We start from the raw sequence: 7,947 nt of genomic DNA, 5'->3' as shown, positions 1-7,947 counted from the left end.
ACGCACTCATGCGGAATAGGTTATGACAGAATTCAGTGAATTGGTTCAAGATGTTTATGTTTACTTGTATGTTGTGCTGTGTGAGGTGACAGATGCACAAAGTGATAGTATAGTGTAAACGTTCAGTAACCCGAAGGCGGATTTAGGATTTAAAAATAGAATTGTGGGTCTGTGTGTGTGTGGGGGTTGGGGTTGGGGGGGTTGGGGGGTTGGGGTTGGGGTGAGGGGTGGGTGGGTGACGAACATAATAACGATGTCACAAAACAGTAGGATTATACCTAATGGTGACAATGTAACAGTTAACAATGGAAACACCACTTATAATGACAGTTACCGAAAGTACTATCCCCAATGGTCTCAGTGTCAGACTTACCAATAGGAATACCACTAAGGTGTGTGGCTTATGTGGATTACACATTGTGCATCCACCATCACTCTCCCTACATATTAAAGTTATCAGTGGTACAGTTTCGGCGTTGTGCATCTGGTGTGACTGCATGCAGTCTATGAACTAGAAGCAATGTTTGATTTCCGAAAGTGGATGTTTGTTTGTTTGTTGTTTAGCGCCGCACTCAGCGATATTCCAGCTATATGACGACAGTCTGAAAGAAATCGATTCTGAACCATACAATTCAGTGATTGGCATCATGAGCATCGATCCACGCAGTTGGAAAACGATGGAATGCATCAACCAAGTCAGCGGGCCTGACAACCCGATCCCGTTAGTTGCCTCTTACGGCAAGAATGGGTTGCTGAAGACCTATTCTACCCCGGATCGTTACGGGTCGAAAGTGGATTTGAACATATGGAAATGAAAATGGAAAAGCGGACGAAAATTAAAATAAAATACAAACACTTTATGGTATATTTCAGAGCACATCTGTGTAATATATGTCATGCAAGACAAGTGCGACAACCAATAAACCGTACAAGGTCGCAGGTCCTATTCTGTTCGTCGTGGTGACAATTGCGACACTAATGCATGTGCAGCTGTACTTGTGTACCCATTAAAGGTGATGTAAGAGCCACCAATGTCCACTCACTAATCATTGATGACCCACATTACACAAATACAATTTCTCCGTTTCACTCAAGGTACGAGATACAGTGTCTGACCCTGTGATGAAAACGGACAACACACTGTGAGCATAGCCTTACCTGGTGTCTTCAACAATAAGCGCATACAACGTCAGATGACCCCCATGCAATAACTTTCACTAACACCTGGAGTTATTCTTACTGATATTCAGTGGTCTATTCATATAATTTCCACAGCTATTTGCCCTTAACCCCAAGTGGAATCTGTTTAAGTAGAAAATCTAGGATGGTTATTCTCTTGCATTGATAATTTGTTTTGTATATATGTTGCAACTTCTTTGATAGGCATTTAGAAGTTGGAGTACTAAGTAAGGATAAGGATTTATGGATGAACAACTTCTTTATTACAATTATCACTTGCTTGATAATGGTGTTAGAACCTACACCGAAACGTCACTCTTAATTGTAATAAAGAAGTTGTTCATCCATAAATTCTTATCCTTACCTATATATGTTGAAGTCAATGTCTTTAATCAAGCAATATGTATATAGACTGAAAATGAGACCGAATTTTGGATAGATTAAGTCAAATGAATTAGACTCCTTAATTTAATCTCCTCATTACGAAGATCAAAGTAACTTCTGTAAGTATGCAGTTTACACAATATATTGGAAACTTTATAATGTCAATTCTAGCACATCTGTGACTTGATTCTATTATTTGAACGCTCCATTATTATTCAGGAATGGAGAGTTATCTTGAACCAACATTTGAATTAATTTCCATTTGGAATAGACGGAAGTGCTTTTTACATTTATTGACAAGTGAATAATTTCATTTTCTTCCCGACAACATGTTTCGCCAGCAGGGTTCGATTAAGAACGTGTAATTGTCAACCTCAGGTTACCTACAAACAATATTCATATTTATAGGTACTAGATAAACCTTTGATGAGAAAAAAAACAAATCAGGTATATCCTTATTCGGGGCTCGATATTTCCTATTATTCCCGTCAGCATGTATTAACAATGTGCAAATGATTGATAAATACTAGTTAACCAGGTACCATGCATTGTAAATGTCAGCTCGCGACGGAGCTTGGCGCACGTGCAACAGCGGCAGAGGACACATCCCTCGTACATCACACAAGGGCGACTTCACTTGGGATGAATTTTAAGTAGAGGAAAAGCCTCGTAACTCTCAATTCTTTAAAAGTAATGGGCCTCGGCCCCTGTGGCTCCCCTGCTCCATTACGTTTAAGGAATGGAGAGTTACTCGGATATACCCCTCTACGTAAAACAGATCAGAAGCGAGATAGTTACACCAATAATTGGTAGCAGTGACCCGAAACAGTCTCCTCATCAAAGAATATAACCTTATCAGACACTCTATAAGTACACTAGTTACATGTCAAAACCTATAAAATAAACAGGACAGTTATACTATGACATTGCTCTGTCAACTTTTGCAATGGCTACTTCAATGGAAGCTTCTTTTCATGAACAGTTGTTCAAAACGAAAGTATCAAACAAATCCTTATTATTGAATAATTTGCGTCACTTGAAGAACTCAAAGGAGCTTCATCTGATAAGACCATATACACTTATTGTAATGTCCCTTCAGATCAAGTTATACTCATGAAGGCAACATACAAAATACAATTATACAAATACATGATGATCAACTGAAAACTTTTTCACAGAAGCAACTGGCCATCCACAACATTTTGGTGTAATGAGTGGTAGCAGTCTAGTATAGTATACATGCGGGATAGTCTCACGTTAGTTTAACCTTTCAGAATGAAGTATGTATGAATGTACTGATTTCAAGATCAGGTTACCAGTTTTTTTAAACTTAGCGTTACCATTCAATATTGTGATAAGATCAACTCCCTCCGAGAAGAAGAATGAATATGCTAATATCACTCGTGAGTTAGTACAAATCTATTTGCATCGAATGTCAGAAGAAGCGTTAACGAATAAAGGACTCTAATATTGTTTGAAGAACCAATCAGTTAATTGTGAAAACATTTTTAAGGACTCACAGAAGTTACTTTTATCTTCGTAAGATCAAAATGGATCCAAATTAAAATGAGGATTCATTTCAGTCCATCTGTCTAAAATACATGTGTATGTATACTGACTGAAAATTGAGTCAATATGCATATTGGCCGGTTATAGATATTGACTGTGACATATAAATATTTGAACTACATGGTAAAGAAATGATACACATTACAGTACATCTAAACACTCACCTACTCTCCAAACTGATGAGCGTCTGCTGGGTAGAGCTGACTGGATGTGACTTAGGCACGTGCTGTATCCAAGAAACGTGCACCTTGTCACACGTGGAGCCACTGACCGTACAAAAGCTATGTAGCAAAGCTAATCATGTGGTTCCTATGTGCGAACGCACAACTCATTGTATGGGGGCATGAGGGTTTTTGTTTGCATGCTTTTGTAATAGCTGAAACCGAAATGTATAGAAAATGACATTAAAGATTTCATTATTAACGCACATGTGGATGCGTGTGCTCCGGACCGGCTGTGGCATTGTAATACGTAAGCGCAATGAAGTGGTGAAACAGTGGCTGTAGTTTGTGTGACTCACTATCCTTATAGGTAACATGTGGTAATGAAGATTCACTGACACGGATTCTGATTTGTGATGACAGTATGCGCATACCCTTAATAGTGACAGTGTCAGAGTTACCAATAGGAATATCTCTGATGGTAACAGTGTAAGAGTTGCCAAAAAGGAATATCTCTGATGGAGAAACAGTTTATGCTAGCTGGAATCTGCGTCGGCGGATAGTCTATTCTGGTCATTCTGTGTCATTGGCATTACATTTTAAATAGTGACAATGTTGCATTTAATTACGCTATCGAAGTATTCCTATTCAATATGTTTCACGTCGGTCTCCGCTAAAGCAAATCTGCTGTCAACATATGTATAGTAAGATATAAAGACAATACAATTGGTTTTTCAGATCTATAGTTGGAACGGGAGTATTCGTCACCAAGTGTGTGAACAGAGCTACTTCCCCCGTGATCACATCAACTAACCTTCATGCTACCTGGGACACTGGAGTATACGTCACCATGTGTGTGAACAGAGCTTCTTCCCCCGTGATCATATCAGCTAACCGTCATGCTACCTGAGACACTGGAGTATTCGTCACCATGTGCGTGAACAAAGCTACTTGCCCCCGTGATCACATCAACTTACCGTCATGCTACCTGGGACACTGGAGTATACATCACCAAGTGTTTGAACAGAGCTACTTCCCCCGTGATCACATCAACTAACCGTCATGCTACCTGAGACACTGGAGTATTCGTCACCATGTGCGTGAACAGAGCTACTTCCCCCGTGATCACATCAACTAACCGTCATGCTACCTGGGACATTGGAGTATACGACACCAAGTGTTTTAACAAAGCTACTTCCCGCTTGATCACATCAACTTACCTTCATGCTACCTGGAACACTGGAGTATACGCTACCGTGTGTATTAACAGAGCTATTTCATGCTACCCTTTGAGAATTCTTCTCCCCTAAAGGTCGAACCAGTGCGGGATACTCTCCACAAACGATATCTGTGACCTCGCGGAACTACAATATACAACCCCATTATGTAGATTTATTTCATACGTTACGTCTCCAAGACTCGGTTCTGTTGGAACTCACTCCCTTTGGATGTTTGTTACAGTCGAGGTCACTCCTAGTACAGATCTGATTGTGTTTTTCACAAGGGACTTCAAATCTGAACTTCCTACACTTCGCAAATCCCCGACCACACATAATAATTTGCACATGCATATTTCAAGAGGAGACGAAAGATAACAATTAATTGCGTCATGGTAGATTATTCTGCTTCGCGAAACTGGGTCCACAAATGTGTGCATTCTGTTGACAGGAGATACGCAATGGCACAATCAATTATTAATATTCGTTTGTTCTTTACTGTTGTACTCGAGAATAATCGAGTTTTGACCTGACAACCCAGTGTTATCATGAGCATCGATCTACGCAATTCGGATATGCTGACATACCTCACCAAATGATCATGAGTGTTACTGTCCACCATATCAACTTAGTCGCCTCTTACTACAAGCATGGGTTGCAGGGGCACCCCCACGAGTCAGTGACTCCACTCTGGTCGACGTATTCACTGGTTTGAGGAGAAATGGGGTTTAACGTCGCGTTCAAGATTATTGCACTTATATAGCGACCTGCATGCACGTGTGTGTGTGTCGCTGCTTGTGATAGTACTAGTTCATAGGGCTAGCCCATTGAGATACCATGCGGCAGTTTAACATGAATACCCAACTCAGACACAGTGTACTAACCAGTCCTTGTTTTAGCCACTAAATGCCAAGCGCCAGGAAGGGTAACAACAAGTACCATATTTTTGACGGCCTTTGGCATGACGCGTCCGCGGATCGTATCCCGGAACTTCCGCTGACCGGGCGGATGCTCTACTACTAGACCTCAGAGGCGGTCATATTCACATTCACAGAGAGGAACGGGTGGCTATCAGTGTTCCATGTTCCATTTCTTGTCTAGTGGCCTTTAAATATGGAAAATATCAACCGAGATTTAGTTTCACATTATTTTTCCCTTTTAGGGAATAAATGCATTAACATTAACATCAGTAACTTGTCGAAATCTTACGTGTAGATCGTGCGTAGTGATGCCGTGTGAAAATGTACAACCTCTTAACTTTCCCATGAGATATTTCTTCGCTGAGACAAAATATTGGTCGGATTATTTTAAACAAAATACTTGAACACAGTTTTGCAGAATAATTGAAACTCCAATAAAGGTAACAACAACGATTCTGTGTCATTTGATTATATCTCTGGTATAATTCTATTGACATTGAGCTTTCGAATCAAACCGCTCACTCACTTGAAAAATGTTTCGCAGGATGAAAGGTCAGAGTATGCTTTTGTCGGTCTCACTTTCACTGACAATCCGGCGTCTTTTGACTGGAACCGGGCTTGGAGGTTTAACGAGATTAATCGTTATGTTTCTACCAGTAATGTTGCCAGCAAACATAGTGTTGACACCACCAGAAACATTTATAACCTGAGACCACTGACTGTGTTGTCTTTTGGCGGTTTGGAAGGGGCCGCTCTGCATGACGGGAGTTTCATGAACAAGCTGGGATGGAGTGTTTCGTGAAATGATGTTGGATATTTGCTTGTGCTGGTCAGGATTAATATGGCAGTAATTATTCACAGAATATATGTTTTTGTCACCAGTTATCTGCATCATTTCATTTGGCGGAACATTATTTATTCAACTTTTGCACAAGGTGTTTGCGCGCAGAGTGATTAGTGAGTCGTTTCGATGTTTGGAGACTTGCGGCATCGCACATGTTTTTCATGAGAGATGAATGTTTCTTTTTTCCCAATACGATAGCGCATAAACCACTAAACGCCAGGTTTAGGCATGCCTAAAGTGTGTGTGCCGATTGAAACGGGATAGTCATCGCGACAAACGTCGGGAGGACACGTGGAGGCGTACAACTGCACAGGGCACCATTAGCAACATTAGACCACATTTTGGGCCTCACGTCGCGACAATCACGAGGATTCTCACCAGACCTGTTCTTGTCTTGACTCATGGACAGTTTAAGATATTCTTGATCGTCTCCATCAACATGCAAGGTATTGTCTCCCTGTAACATATGAGACTAACACGATGATTCCCGTGTGTTCTGGAGAGCGTTTAGTCAGGGGAGATCACTCTCCAGGATACCAATGTCACAAACACACTGTATCCGGTAGATGTGGTTAACATATACAAAATGTATATTACACCCCCAACACACGTTTGAGTGATCACTGACACCTCTTAACCCCAAATGGATTGTGATGTAGAGCCATAGACAGTTTATTATGCTCATTGGATTATTGATTCCAATAGATCCAGATCCGGAAAGCCACATGGACTCGATCTCATCATCAATCGGGTCACCTCTCCATGGTAGTTACCACGCCCGTCTTTCTATTGTTCAATTTTCCACCCCTTTAATACTTCCCGTGATCGTGAAAATTCTAAAGATGACGTTATTGAAAAGCCATACCCCCTTCGTTTTAGTCGATGCTGCTCTGAAAACCCATGAGACTGTTTGATTCATAATTTTCCCCATTTGCTTTTCGAACACTAATGAAAAATTTGCATAGAAGTGTGTCTAGGTCCTTTTAGGGTATTTCATGCCTTTGGCGTATTTCATTTTGGACTTTTAAAATGTTATCAAACAGTTTTCAAATCGTTCAAAGTTTTCTTGGTTGTATTTTTGATTTGATTGTCTTGGATCACACTATCGATCATGTCGTCCTCAACAGACACCAATCTACATTGGCCATCTTTAGGCTTTGTGTTCGTTGTCTGCTTCGCCGTGTCGGTGATTATGTTTCGATGACGTGGGTCATAGGGAATTTTCATGACAGTCAAATTCAAATTCGATATCATCAACCCGTAACCTGTAATATCCTTTTGTCAACACTGATAGCACTGTAGCACTTCCCCTTTGATCTATAAAAACATTGTCTCCAACATCAAAGGTATCCATGTTGTTTGTAAACACATTACTCACGTGCACCGGGGGCGGTCGGGTAGCCTAGTGGTTAAAGCGTTCGCTCGTCACACCGAAGACCCGGGCTCGATTCCCGACATGGGTGCAATGTGTGAAGCCCATTTCTGGTGTCCCCCGCCATGATATTGCTGGACTATTGCTAAAAGCGGCGTAAAGCCATACTCACTCATTACTCGCGTGCACCGGCGAAAAAAGTCCCACTTCCGGTTATCTATATTGCATATATAATTTGCATACTTATGTCATTGGGGTATGACCTATATGCCATAAGCTTATGTCATGGATACCTGCTTTA

This window comes from Haliotis cracherodii, unplaced genomic scaffold (genome assembly GCF_022045235.1).
Source record: "Haliotis cracherodii isolate W230 unplaced genomic scaffold, xgHalCrac1.p SCAF_10, whole genome shotgun sequence".
NCBI lineage: Eukaryota > Metazoa > Mollusca > Gastropoda > Lepetellida > Haliotidae > Haliotis > Haliotis cracherodii.
This window is presented reverse-complemented; position numbering follows the sequence as displayed.